Source organism: Megalobrama amblycephala, unplaced genomic scaffold (genome assembly GCF_018812025.1).
Source record: "Megalobrama amblycephala isolate DHTTF-2021 unplaced genomic scaffold, ASM1881202v1 scaffold216, whole genome shotgun sequence".
Classification (NCBI taxonomy): domain Eukaryota; kingdom Metazoa; phylum Chordata; class Actinopteri; order Cypriniformes; family Xenocyprididae; genus Megalobrama; species Megalobrama amblycephala.
The window spans coordinates 1,180,907-1,195,855 of NW_025953338.1; the positions used below are offsets into that span (position 1 = coordinate 1,180,907).

The 14,949-nt window shown below is 43.2% G+C and overlaps 1 long non-coding RNA gene across 2 annotated transcripts; it reads right to left on the reverse strand.

Moving 5' to 3' along the window:
* Window positions 1-8,294: 8,294 nt before the first annotated feature.
* LOC125260981 lies at window positions 8,295-10,406 on the reverse strand. Of its 2 annotated transcripts, XR_007183181.1 has the most exons (4): window positions 10,260-10,406; window positions 9,109-9,192; window positions 8,719-8,858; window positions 8,295-8,614 (listed from the first exon to the last, which is right to left on the reverse strand). It is a non-coding gene; the product is annotated as an uncharacterized LOC125260981 (long non-coding RNA). The 2 variants fall into 2 exon arrangements; XR_007183180.1 differs by having other exon boundaries at window positions 8,295-8,858.
* Window positions 10,407-14,949: the final 4,543 nt, after the last annotated feature.

Sequence of the window (14,949 nt, forward strand, 5' to 3'; positions counted from 1 at the left end):
AGTAACTTTAAAGCTTACTCTATTCTTCCCCAGTTCACCGACTCACTTACTTTCATGTATTTCGGGAGAAGATAAATTCACTGGTTGTAAATCCAACAGATCCGATTCTCTGTGCGGCGCAATCTAACATGGCGGCGCCCATCGCGCATATGGCTCAACTAACATGATCGTTATAAAGGTGTTTAAACTGCAAAACACATCCACTTGCACATATTTGTCATCGGAATATTAGATATTTCTGCTATAGTCAACAAATTTGTAAATATTTTGAATAACAAAGGAAAAATTAAATGAAAGCAGATTATCATTCATACAGTGCTGCGGTGTGTCACATAACAAGCAATGACGCGTCACCATGGAAACCATAAAGTGATACTTCTAAATAACGGTCGCTTCAAAAAACTCACGCTGGGGGGTCAGACAGAATATTTAAAACTTACGTGCGAAAGGGTTAAACTTCATAAGTTGTGCGCAGCTGCGTGATGTGACCACACATCTATTTTCATGTATAGATGCTAAATGTAAAGAAGTGCATTCAAAAATGCAGAGGTACAAAAGTGTGAGGCAAAGATTCAGGATCTTCAATCACAGCTAGATAATTTACTTGCTGAACTGTTAGTTCTGACTGAAAAGTGTGAAAAACACAAAGAGACCATTGCAGATCTCAAGGCTAAGCTAAATGCTCAAAAGTCTCCCAAAACGCTTAACAGTGATGGGGCTAAAAAGCATGTTCACTCCTTAGATGATGTGACTTGCTCTGATGAATCTGGAATGTTTTGTTCAGAGGTCACTGCTAAAGAAAGTGTGCCTATTTCAGTTCTTAAGGTGATGCAGCACCGTAATAGCGCAGAGTCATGTACCAGAACGCATGGTGTTCAAGCATTAGAGAGTCATGAAAACCCTCAAACTCCAGAACACAGCAAACAACCCTGTGGCAAAGAGAACAGGTTTTGCCGTTCCTGTCAGAAAATAGGCCATACAGAGGACAAATGCTGGTCACTGGGTAGGGGTAGGCCTCCACCTTATTTTCAGAAAGGTAGGAAACCACGTTTTAAGAGTAAAGATCAGAGCTCATTTGCAGGTAAAACTCTAAGTGAGTTAACTGCATTGTTCATGCAAGGCCTCCAACTTTTGACTTCACTTGCTAGTGGATTAGCAGCCCAATAGCAATGATCCTGTTTGTATTTCCAAATTTGTGATTGTGCTAAACACATTGTGCGCATAGAACACACATTAAAGTTGTTTGTGATACTATATGTACACAAAGACTAGCTGAGTTTATTCTTTAAAACACATGATTGCTTTACTGTAAGTGTTGGATTAAACACTTAGATTATAAGGTTGTAGATGCTATGCCATTTTAGGCCAAGTATCTTGTGTAAATTGGAATAATAAGTGTAGTACTGGAATTGTGTAGCAATTTCTAGTTGCATGTGTGACTATGTTGAATTTGTTTGCTTCCTAAGTGGAAAACTCTGCTATTGTCCATATAGCTAGAGTAAAACCATGTACAGGAGCACAGAATTGCCATGTGGCTACAATGTGATTCACAATTGTATTAACCATGAAAATGCTTTCCTCACAACAGGATTCAGAAACTCTGAACTTTGCACTTTATCATGCTCCTTAACGAAAACATTGGTGTAGAAGGATTTTGAGCCAAATCACACCTCATACTCACATCTTCAAGCTGGCTTCCCTGTTACAACAGGACCAAATTTGCATCACAATTGTTAAACTTCCTCACCTTTGTTTGGAGCATGATTGAATTTACACATAGCCACAGCTAAATGCAGCCGCATAGATTTGATCTTCAAACACAAAGTCAAATCTACATCTACATATGCCTCACAAAATGTTTGCATATAATGTTTTTGTTTTTAAGTCTTTAAGTCTAGACTGCACTATAACTGTGAATTTCATCCAGTTGTTGTTGTTGTTTTTTACTTTTGGATTTACTAAATCACTTAGTTATTTGTCTCACCAAATTAAATGTTAGTATTTCTCATTCTACCTAAGCACACAATTTGTATTATCATTAATGCATTTGAAACAACTCTGAAGCTTACTTTCATATTGTTTCTTTTGTATTTTGTCCATTTGACTTGTAACAATGTTTTTGGACATTTATTCAATTGAATCTCTGTATTTGGTTACACTGAATATTTTGCTAATACTCTTCATGAAATGGGGTGTTTTAAACCAACATTTGTTGTTTTGTTATTATGCAATTTATTTCAATGTTTCCAGAAACAATGTAAGAGCTTGTACGGATCTTCTTTTATTCTTGCCTTGACCACTTTATCAAGTACATCGATTTAAGGGCTTATTGCCAGAGACAAATTTAATCTGACCACATCAAACCTCTGACCAATGACAAATGCCATATGTATGCTTTTGCTGTTTGTTGTGCTATATGTTCTTTTAAATAACAGGATCCCTGCTGCCAAAGTTCAAATCCTGTGTCTTGTCTCAAAGGAGGGACAACTGAGTTCTACCATTATCAGTGCCTGATTCTTGTGGAGGTGTGAAGTGTTTGATGGATGATTTGCATATCTATGAATGGTGCAACACCATTTGATGGACCTTCTCATGCAGGACTGAAAGGGAGAACAAAGACTGAAGACTGACCGAACTGCTATTGCCAACAAGTCTGGACAAGAAGTCCTGAAGTTGACATCTACACACAACAGAAAGCATGTCTTCATGGACTGTGCCACCTTTTGACACATGAGTGTGGCCAAAGGTGCCAAGGAGGGACTGTAAGAATTGAAAATATCTAAAGATATTTTAAAATGAACAAAGACATTTGCTTTACTGTTTCAACCCCCTCTCTCTTGCTACAAAGGGCCATTTGGAAGGCACAAAGGTGTTGATAGTGATCAAGGCCTGTAGGCCAAGATGTGTGTACATCGGGGGTCTACAAATGGTCACACCTTTAGTACAGTGGGGAGAAGTTTTAATCTTCTGATTGGTCAGTTTGAATGTCTCACATTTGGGTTTAAGTCACATGGTCAAGGAAGGGATAAAAGCGGATTTTAACTGTTGCTCTGCTCTCCTTTTCTATGCTCTTCTTCCTTGGATCTCGGGCACTCTCTTGCCCTCTCTCTCTCTCTCTCTCTCTCTCTCTATTTCTCTTTCTCTCTCTCAGGTAACTTTTTTCATACATGCTGTGTACGATTAATGGTATATGATTTTATCATCTCATACATCTATTTTGTAATTATTTTAAGTGTAACCATAATCAGATATTGTCATTAAACCCTTTCTATTACAAATGATGTGCTAACTAGTTTTGATTTAGTAACATTATGTCACGGAATGCACAGACACGAAATGATAAGATCCACGTGCAGTTTAATGATGTAAGTCCAGGGAATAAACAGTCCACAAAAACAGAAACCAGAAACAAAGTGCACGAAACAGTAAACAACGAACCACAAACACAGGCAAAAAACACTGAAACTAAATAGACAGAACTAATGAGCAAACACAAAACACCTGAGTGCAATGACATGAGGCTGATAAGTCCAAGGGGTGAATTATGGGAAATGAAGTGAAAACTGGTGACGTAGTCCGTGCCCTCTGGTGGCCAACCAGGGTACTCCAACTGGATATCGTGACATTACCCCCTCCCTACGGAGCGGATACCAGACGCTCCACTTAACAAAACAAAACAAAACTCAGGAGGGAGGTGGATAGGAGGAGGATCAGGGGGAGGGATGGCGGGCCAGATCCAGCGTGCTCCCCCGAAGGCCAGGGCAGTGCTGGAGGAACCAACCAGGCGGGCACTGGCAGGTCTGGAGTCCTAGCTGTTTGCCAGGGCGGTGCTGGAGGAACCAACCAGGCGGGCACTGGCAGGTCTGGAGTCCTAGCTGTTTGCCAGGGCGGTGCTGGAGGAACCAACCAGGCGGGCACTGGCAGGTCTGAAGTCCCAGCTGTTTGCCAGGGCGGCGTTGGAGGAACTGACCAAGCAAATTTCAACGGTTCAGACGGCCTGGGCAGTAGCAGCAGAACATAAGGCCTGGATGGCAGCGGCAGAGCAGAAGATCTGGGTAGCGACGGCAAGACCGATCGAGGGTGCTCCGTGGCCATATCGAAAAGAGCGAGCAGCTCTGGGACGGCAGCGGCCTCGGGCTGCTCAGGAACGACAGCAGGCTCAGACTGCTCAGGTGGCGTCGGCAGGGCAGAAGGCTTGGATGGCAGCGGCGGCAGGGCTGACCAAGGGCGCTCCGTGGCCGTGTCAGGGAGAGCGGGTAGCTCGATCACGGCCTCCATGGCCGTATCAGAGAGAGCGGACAGCTCGGTGACGGCCTCCGTGGCCGTATCAGGGAGAGCGGGCAACTCAGTGACGGCCTCCGTGGTCGTATCAGGGAGAGCGGACAGCTCGGTGACGGCCTCCGTGGCCGTATCAGAGGGAGCGGGCAGCTTGGTGATGGCCTCCGTGGCCGTATCAGGGAGAGCGGGCTGCTCCGGGACAGCAGCGGGCTCGGGCTGCTCCAGAACGGCAGCAGGCTCTGGAGTGAACTCACTGGCTAAGGTAAACTCACTGACTAGAGCGGGCTCTGGAGTGGACTCACTGGCTGAAGTGGACTCTCTGGCTGGAGCGAGCTCTGGAGTGGACTCACTGGCTGGAGCGGGCTCTGGAGTGGACTCACTGGCTGGAGCGGGCTCTGGAATGGACTCACTGGCTGGAGTGGACTCTCTGACTGGAGCGAGCTCTGGAGTGGACTTACTGGCTGGAGTAGACTCACTGACTAAAGCGGGCTCTGGAGCGGACTCACTGGCTAGAGCGGGCTCTGGAGCGAACTCACTGGCTGGAGCGGACTCTCTGACTGGAGCGAGCTCTGGAGTGGACTCACTGGCTGGAGCGGGCTCTGGAGTGGACTCCCTGGCTGGAGCGGGCTCTGGAGTGGACTCCTTGGCTGGAGCGGGCTCTGGAGTGGACTCCCTGGCTGGAGCGGGCTCTGGAGTGGACTCCCTGGCTGGAGCGGGCTCTGGAGTGGACTCCCTGGCTGGAGCGGGCTCTGGAGTGGACTCCCTGGCTGGAGCGGGCTCTGGAGTGGACTCACTGGCTGGAGCGGGCTCTGGAGTGGACTCACTGGCTGAAGTGGGCTCTGGACTGGACTTACTGACTAAAGCGAGCTCTGGAGTGGACTCACTGACTGGAGCAGGCTCTGGAGTGGACTCACTGACTAGAGTAGGCTCTGGAATGGACTCCCTGGCTGGAGCAGGCTCTGGAGTGGACTCACTGGCTGGAGCGGGCTCTGAAGTGGACTCACTGGCTGGAGTGGGCTCTGGACTGGACTTATTGACTAAAGCGAGCTCTGGAGTGGACTCACTGACTGGAGCGGGCTCTGGAGTGGACTCACTGACTGGAGCGGGCTCTGGAGTGGACTCACTGACTAGAGCAGGCTCTGGAGTGGACTCACTGGCTGGAGTGGGCTCTGGACTGGACTCACTGACTAAAGGAGCTCTGGAGTGGACTCACTGACTGGAGTGGGCTCTGGAGTGGACTCACTGGCTGGAGCGGGCTCTGGAGCGGACCCACTGGCTGGAGCGGGCTCTGGAGCGGACCCACCGGCTGGAGCGGACTCACTGACCGGAGAGGTCTCCGGGCCCTGACGTCCGAAGGAAACCTCTTCCTTCTCCTCCTCCTCGCTTTACCGGGCTGAAGCTGAGGCTCAGTGCCCACCTCCCCGGTGACTTCAGAGACGGATTCATGGTCAGGAGCATGCACACTGCCTGGTTGACTTGGTGAGGCCCAATCTACCCGGTGGCGAAGATAGGCGGCGAATCTCCAGAAATCCAAGTCCTGTAGCCCCTCCATCTCACACCGAGGTAGAGGATCGTCAATGCAGCCATTAAAGAGATCCTTCAGCGCCGCATCGTTGTACCTCAGCCCCACCGCCACCGTCCAAAAGACCTTGGCAAAGCATCCTACCTCTTCTCCCTCCTTGCGTAACCTAATCACTGCCCCAAGCAGAGCCACACACTCCCTGCATGAGCCTGACAAAATAGTCCTCATGCTGCTGGATCTTAATTGGTGGTTCGTTCTGTCACGGAATGCACAGACACGAAATGATAAGATCCACGTGCAGTTTAATGATGTAAGTCCAGGGAATAAACAGTCCACAAAAACAGAAACCAGAAACAAAGTGCACGAAACAGTAAACAACGAACCACAAACACAGGCAAAAAACACTGAAACTAAATAGACAGAACTAATGAGCAAACACAAAACACCTGTGTGCAATGACATGAGGCTGATAAGTCCAAGGGGTGAATTATGGGAAATGAAGTGAAAACTGGTGACGTAGTCCGTGCCCTCTGGTGGCCAACCAGGGTACTCCAACTGGATATCGTGACACATTAATGTGCTCCCTATTGCAATACAATATTGTCACACTATAGCAACGCTCTCCCACATATTTTGCTATTATAACTGCGCCTATTTCCGTCGTTGGTATAAGTTGCAGTGGGTGGTAATAGACAAGAAATGTACAGTTTTCTAACATCTTACTGATAAAGTTTCTTTAGTCGCTCGGCAAACCTTACAGTCTGAACCGCTGTAGGAGTTCCACCCTTACAGGTTTGTGCCCAGGAAACACCACAAAAACTCGCAGAAAGCGCTTGAGAGCGAGGCACACTTTTCTTACTGTTCTGCACACAGTGGCCTTACTAATGTGCTCTGCATCCCCGATGTTATAAAGAAAACTGCCGTTTGCAAAGAAACGCAAAGCAACACAAAGCATCTGCTCGGACGTAAGCGCACGGCCACGATGGCTGGTTTTTCTGATGTACGGATGGATGAGATTATGAATATACCTAATTGACTGTAAAGAAAAACGGTACCGCTCAAATAAAAATGCATGGGGATATGACAAAAAATCCACTCGGGGTCTCAAAATCCTCTCACGATGTAAATGCAACTCTCTGCGAATTAATGCAGCCTCCTCATCGACAGGATCCTCCATAAAAGGACATGCCATTTTCACTGCATGCAGGTCTCTGTATGCGCAATAAATGAGTGTATCGAAAGAATGAATGAGGTACTTAAATACCACTTCCACTTTAAAAAAGGGGAGGAGACCGAAGGAAACTGGGTTTACCGAAGAAAACCTGCTCCCGACCAGGTTAGGTTCACAGAGTAAGTTACCATGGTAACTGACTCTGAGTATAAGTTACCTCTCTTTCAGAAACGGGCTTGACTTACCCTGCTTTCTCGGGTTTGACATACCTTCCATTCTGAAACAGAAAACCCAGAGTTTCCCTCATTTCAGGGTTTTCACTTAACCTCCTTTCTGAAACGGGCCCCTGATTTACAAACAAGCAAAAGAAAACAGTAAGCTTGTTATTACTTGCACCACTGTCTGTTCATTCAGAATCCTGAGTAATCCATTTGCACACTGAAATATTTTCTATGCACTTTTACTGTCCATTGCACTAATGTAAATGATGTTCATTGTTCATAGTTTCTGCTTATAGTGTACATACACTTATACATAATCTATCTGTATAGTATGTTCATAGTACACTTATCTGTATATTATGCTGATAGTATTTAAAACCTGTAAAGTATGTCCAAAATATTGCCTTATTTGTATTTTTTTTTGTGTACATTTGTAACATATTGTAGACACTGTATATTTTGTACTTACTGCTTATTGCACTTCTGGTTAGATGCTAACTGCATTTCGTTGCCTTGTACCTTACATGTGCTACAACAATAAAGTTGAATCTAATCTAATCTAATCTAAATACGATGGTAACCTGTCACTAAGAGATGAGTGTTTATCAGAGAAACAACGTGAGGAAGGAAGATCTTCGTCTGCTGCCTCTGCTGTGCTTTGTGTTTGAGGGGAAATTTCAGTCAGTGTGTGACTGAAAACTCTGAATGCAGATGCGACGCAAGTAAGATATTACTTTATAATCCTTTTGTTCTTTATGCTACTTCTTTTAAAAGTAAAAATGATTTTCTAATGCGTACAAAGTAATTAACTAGCTAATTTATAAACGGTTCTCCTCTGTGCGGCATACAAGAATGACCTTTCTAGTACATATTGTCAGATGGTTGTAAGCTTGAATTAGTTATTCTGTAACGAAGGGGACTCACAGGCAGCGTTTTATTAATAACAAGAGTGGTCGTACAGGCAGGGTCAAGACAGGAACAAACAGGAACAGTGAGGAACAGGCAGAGTCGTAGTCAAGGGACAGGCGATGATCAGGACAGGCAGCAAAGGGTCAAAAACGAGAGACAGGCAGAAACGATAACAGACAGACAGATATACACACTCAGAAATGACACAGTAGTAATCAAGACTTCGCAAACTGGTGGTGTGAGTGTGAGTCCTTTATAGTCCTGATAATGAGCTGCAGCTGGGTGTGGTGATCAGTGTGGTGTGCTAGGGTGGATGTGGCAACAGGTGATAGGTGGAGTGAGTGCATGTGATTGACAGGGGGGATGATGGGAAATGTAGTCCGGAACTGACAGGATTCGTGACATATTCAAAGGACTAACTTCCTTCAGGCTGCGTGTCCCTGGTCTCAGTCGTCTGTCTTTCACTGGTGCCCTGAGTTCTTGATGTGGTCCTGGGTGTCCCTTCACCTTCACCTGTATACAAGCATATTGTATAGCCAGACAAGCAGTGAGTGAAATGATGAATGTGGTTGAACTTCTTTAAGAAAACAAGCTATTGTATTTTAATACATGCTAACCTTTTTCTGTTGTACTTTAAAGTATGGATGTGGCTTGAATAAATACTATTAAATAGACTCAGTTGATGCAGGTTGTGTGTTCCTGGCCTGTGTGTCACTGGTCCCTGGAGTATCACTATTGGATGTCCCTACTCCTGCAGCTGTATGTATTTAAACACAGAGTTCATCCATGCTGTTCGTTACACAATTGCATTTGGTTATTTCTATCATCCTACCACATAGCTGCATTGTACCAATACATTTTATCTCTGACCATGTAACTTGTAGTAGATAAATTACAATTACTACCACCACTACTATTATTACTAATCTATTAGGCTGCTAAAAGTAATAATTGCTAATAATAATAACAATAACAAAAACAGCAACATAAGTACTAGTTGTACTTACAAAGTTCAGAGAGAGGAGAACATGAAGGATCAGGTGTCCTTTCTCCAGCAGGTGCCGGCCTCTGCAAATATTGCCTGAGTGCATCTGGCCATGGCCAATTAAAAAAAACAAACATATTTTAGTATATTCCTAGAGGGGAACTGTACAGAAGGGTGAACACCACGTCAACACCACTATCAGCATAATGGTTACTGTGTGTGTGTAAGCCTGCTAGTTATAATGAACGTAGAGTAGAGAGCAACTGTACTTTTCATAACTAGCATGCATACGTTATCCGAAATACTGGTCTTTTGACATTTACATCCATGTAGGTTATCAGTGAAGTTAAGTTTGGTTTGCTAGTAATACGTAGCAAACTAGCAAAGTAACTAGCTAGCTAGTGATAGCTTAGTGACAGCAATGAAACGTTCAAGGTGATGATGCACAATACTAAGCAAATTTATTTCATTTAACACCTCAATGGCTGAGATGAGAAGATTTATCTCTATACTGGGTTTTCCTTTTATCTTCTTCCTTTCTCCGTTTTCTTCCCTGTGCACCGGAGGGTTTATTAGACCGCTTCATTTTCTTCAACTGCGCACTTGCCTAACGTAACGTAACGGCGACTCTAGAGGGCGCCCGCGCTCCCAACATATTTGTCGCCCTAGGCAACCGCCTAGTTCAGTCGCCGGCCCTGGTAACATATCCCTCGGTATTGTTGTTTATTGCTTTAGGTGGCATGGTTTGGTCATCAAGGTCTGTTAGGCCCAAAGTTCACCTGAAGCCAAAAACCTCCACAAAATACAGTTCAAGTCCACAATTTTGCTATTTAAAGTTGATTTTTCTCTTCTTCACACAATCTTCAAAAGAAGAATGTTGTTTTGGGCAGGATTCTTTGGATTCTTATTTGATTGAAAACCTTGCACAAGCTCAGAGAAACACTGCAGCAGCCATCTTGGATTCTCCAAGATGGGGAAAACTGTCTAATAAGTGCTCAAACTCCAGTCGAGGCTGTAATGTGATTGGTTTATGAAGCACAGCTGATCCAATCAGAGGTTGATCTCCTTATTTAAGAAGATCTGGAGGAATTACAGCTGGATAAATGGATCCTCAGATTGGGCTGACACAGAGTCTTCAATCAGAGAAAAAATTTGATATTGATGCTTGTTCACCTGCTGGAGCTTCTTTATTCTGCTGTTGAATGATGTTCATCTCAGCTTGCAACTGGAAGATCTTAGTGGCAGGCTGGTGTAGTTCATCTCAAACAAGCCTTTTGTTCCTGGAAGCAATGGACGTAAACAATGTATGGGAATGACACAGAAGAGAACACATTGGTGAATAAAGTCATTGTTTTTGCACACAAAGTATTCTCGTCTCTTCATAACATTAAAGGGGACCTATTATGGCCCATTTTACAAGTAAAATAAGTCTCTGATGTTCCCAGAATGTGTATGTGAAATTTTAGCTCAAAATACCACACAGATAACTTACTAAATCATGTTAAACTTGACACTTTTGGGGGGTGAGCAAAAACCTACCCTTTCAGTGTGTGCCCTTTATATGCTGAGCTCCTGCTCTCAAGAAGAGAGTGGAGCTTCAAGAGCTGGGGAACGGTTAAGCTCAAACCGGTGCGCAACGTTTTGCTACAGTTTCCGGTTTGAACGACATGTTTCCTGGAAACGCTGTGCAATGGGGTTTGAGATACATTTTCTCTTGTTTGGTGGGAGTGTCAGAAATGTCAGCCCAATCAATGGCAACCTGTATATAAACGTCGCTGTATTAAAGAGACAGCTCACACAATGGGTATTAAAGGTACACTATGTAATAATTTTGCCCGCTAGAGGTCTATTCAAAACAAAGGCGTAGCTTGATGACGCCACGTTTTAAGCGGAATCTTGGGACATGTGGTATCCATCTCAATGCCCGGTGCAAAAGAATAGGGATAGGACTCAGGAAGAAATCATGTTCATGGATGCGATTATTAACGTTACTGTAGTATGAAGCAGAGCAGGAGCTGTGGGAGCTGAACGAGGAGCTGGAGCGATTGAGCAACACACAAGCAGAACTTTTATTATGACACAGTCGCCAGCACTGCTTCTGCTTTTCTGGTCATGAGTATGAGGTAACGCAGCTCTGTTTATCAAATTAGATACATTTGAGAGTGTTGAAAATGAAAGTGTAAAAGCATCAACAAGGTACTTTCAACAGGCCATGAAAAAGCATGATTCTTCTACAGCAATAACGGACGGGTTAACCATAACTATAGTGATATATATGTGCATTATGTAATATATGTTCCTTAATAAAAATGTTCATGAACTTCAGCATTAAGTGAACTTTCAAAGTGATTTCCGTCATTTTTACAGATGATAAATTGTATTTACCTGTGAAAACAAACCTGGAAAGAGACGTGAGGCTATGAGAAGAAAAACTAGAGATTCTTCGTGCATTCCAATTAATTATTAAAGGTGCTACAGAGGATGTTTTGTTTTATACATTTTTGCAATATTACTTGAAACTGTCTTTACTAATTGATAAAAGACTATTTAGTAGGTGCACTGAAAGGAATAATATTAATATACATCATCTGTGCACGAGGTAGGGCCTTAAAAACATCAGCCAATCATTTGTGTGATCATCACGTAAACAATTGGCCCTCTGGCTTGTCAGTCACTGCCATGACGTTCCTTGTGAGAGACGTGCGCGGCTGCACGCTCCAGTAACTTTCCACACTCCACAGGCGCCACATGCAATGTTTTTGTCAGGAGACAGGAGTAACAACTGCAGATTATGAGTTATCTGCGGTGAGTCCGATATAATGAACATGACACAGCGAATGCCGGTGGTAAAGAAACATACTCGTGCACGAGTTTTGGAGGCGTTGTGAAGGAGGGGGGTTGTTCTCACGCATGCGCTTGTTTCAAAAACTAAACAGTCTTTGGTTTCTCAGTCGACAAAAAGAACCTCTGTATCACCTTTAATGGGATACCAAGTGTTACGTTATCCTCATGATGTATGAAAATAAAACAAGAAGGAATATTGACAGCTCATTCAGTCAAGCTGACAGATACGCTTTATTTGTAGGGCAACCTTATGATTTGAAACAATTCGTTTCAGTCTTTTTAAATGGAAGATCCCAAAACCGGAAGTGGAACCCATAATTCGAAACACAGTGGGCTAGTCATCCTGTCGATATAGCGGATAAATGACGTCAGATTTGTATTCTCTGTAATGTCAGAAACTGAGAATATACACTGCATGGAGATAGAACAGGTATAGTTTTGAATTTTGCTTAATAGGCCCCCTTTAAAGACTTAAAGATAACTTTTTTTACATACCCATTTTTAGACTCAAATTAACTAATTAATGTTAACATCATATATATATATGACTTTGAACTTTAATGTGTTTTAATTCGAACACATGAATGAACTCTGCTTTATGAACTCATACAACCTTTTTACCATGATTGTTTGTATCATATTTGTCACTGTTTTCATTTTAATAGAAATATTATCTGGTAAAACAGTCTATGCACTATGTATGGGTCTCCATTGGAGAAGGTGAAGGTTTTTAAATTTTTAGGTATTTGGTTTGAAGAGCGCATGACTTGGGCTGTGCATGTAGGTAAAATTGTGTTGAAGTGTGAAAAGGTTTTGAATGTTATGAGAAGCCTGGCTGGGTGTGAATGGGGTGCAAATAGGGAGACAATGGTGTTAATTTTTCAGGCCATGATCAGATCTGTTCTGGATTATGGGTGCTTTGTGTATGGGTCTGCTTCTAAATCTGTTTTGGATAAGTTAGATGTGTTGCAGGCAAAGGCTTTGAGGCTTTGTTGTGGGGCTTTCAGAACTTCCACAGTCCCTGCCCTGCTTATTGAAATGGGAGAAATGCCCTTATGGTTAAGGCGCATTAAGTTAGGGTTACAGTACTGGGCAAAACTTAGTGGGTGTAATCATACCTTCCCAGCAAGATGTCTGTTACAAGAGTTTACTGGAGATAGTAAACACAATATATTTTTTGTCAAAGTAAACCAGTGGGCTAGGAAGATGAGCATGGAACAGGGAGGTATTGTAGAGCATGCAAGATGGTTACCTATGCCCTATTGGATGCTGCCCGAAATGAATATTGATTTTGCTTTCCTTCAGGAAAAAGATAAGTGGAAGGTTACACCAACAATAGTGGAATATCTTAATTTAATCAGTGAGAGTACTATGATTGTTTTTACAGATGGATCTAGAGATCCAGTTAGTGGGAGAGCAGGATTTGGGGTGTATGTGGAGCAGCTAGGGTTGAAGATTGGACGGCGCATTTCTAATGGAAGCTCTGTTCACTACTGAATTAATGGCCATTCTATGGGCTCTATGGTGGATTGAGGAAGTCAGACCTAGAGAAGTCATTATCTGCTCTGATTCTGCCACTGCCCTTGAAAATTTAAAAGCGGGAAGATCTAAAGCTCGTCCTGATATTGTAAATGATATCTTGAACGTGATTTTTAGAATTAGGTTTGCTTGCAATATCAGTTTTATCTGGGTTCCTGGGCATGCTGGGGTGAGAGGGAATGAGCAGGTGGATATCATCGCAAAGGAGAGCTTATAGAGAAGTAGATGTTCATGTATTATTGGGGAGAGTGGAAATGAGAGGAAAAATTAAAGAAGACTTAATAAAAGAATGGCAAATTGGGTGGGAAAAGGAAATTAGGGGTAGACACTACTTTTCTATACAACCTGAAGTTAAGAAAATATGTTCCTGTGGTTTGATGTCCCGCAGGAATTCAGTGAAACTGTGTAGATTGAGGTTGGGGCACTGTGGGTTAAATGACTCTTTATACATTGTAGGAAAACATGTTTCTGGCTTATGTGAATGTGGGAGTCTGGAAACAGTAAGGCATGTTTTCCTGGAATGTAGAAAATATAGGGCACAAAGGAATATATTATTTATTAAATTAGCAGAACTTGGAGTTGAGGCTTTTTCTGTTTTATCTTTGTTTGGACACAGTAACAAGCATGAACTGGTCACCGAGGAAATCCTTCAGTTCTTGCATAACACAGGACTGTATGTAAGAATTTAGTTTAAATTTTGACCTGTGGAGGGCAGTAATGCGCTTAGCAGCGTCTACACTGCCGGAATCCTATACAAGAAGAAGAAGTCTATGCACTTCTGTGATTGTAGACTATCCCTGCGTTCCATTCGGAAGGGCTCATCCCTATGCCCTAATCCCTTCAGAGGGTTTACCCTCCGGAGTGAGAGCTTTGAAGGGACAAAGGGTGTAGGGGTAAAAAAAACTGTTCTTTTGGAACGCACTTCAGCGTCATCTTAACGAGACAATCAAGGAGGATAAATTGTGCAAGCTGCGCCTTTTGTTTAACGTTATTATTTATTTATTTATTTATTTATTTTAGGTTTACCGCATGTAGGCTATATTGTATCTATGTATTTGAAACATTTGAATGGACTGATAAATGAGCCGTAAAGTTTTTTTTTTTTTTGAAGTACAATGTCATTTTGACCATAATAATGTACCAAATCTAACTTGTATAAATATTACAGTAGTACAGAAAAATATTATACATACCTTTATAGTTAAAATCGAACTCCTAACCTCCTGTACCCATTCTGTGACGTCAAACAACTTCCCTGTGCAAAGGATCATGGGGGCCCAAAGTGTCCATCAGTTGTTCCCTTCGAAATCCTTCATTCCGAAGGGCCCTTTGAAGTGGCCAGTTTTGAGCACTTTGGTTTGGAACGACCCTTCAATATGGCGGCCATGATTATTTTCACTCCGAAGTGCCCTTCGGAGGGCGATATATCCCGTTTGGAACGCACCGAATGATGTGTGTGAACAGGACTTTTATTTTGGAG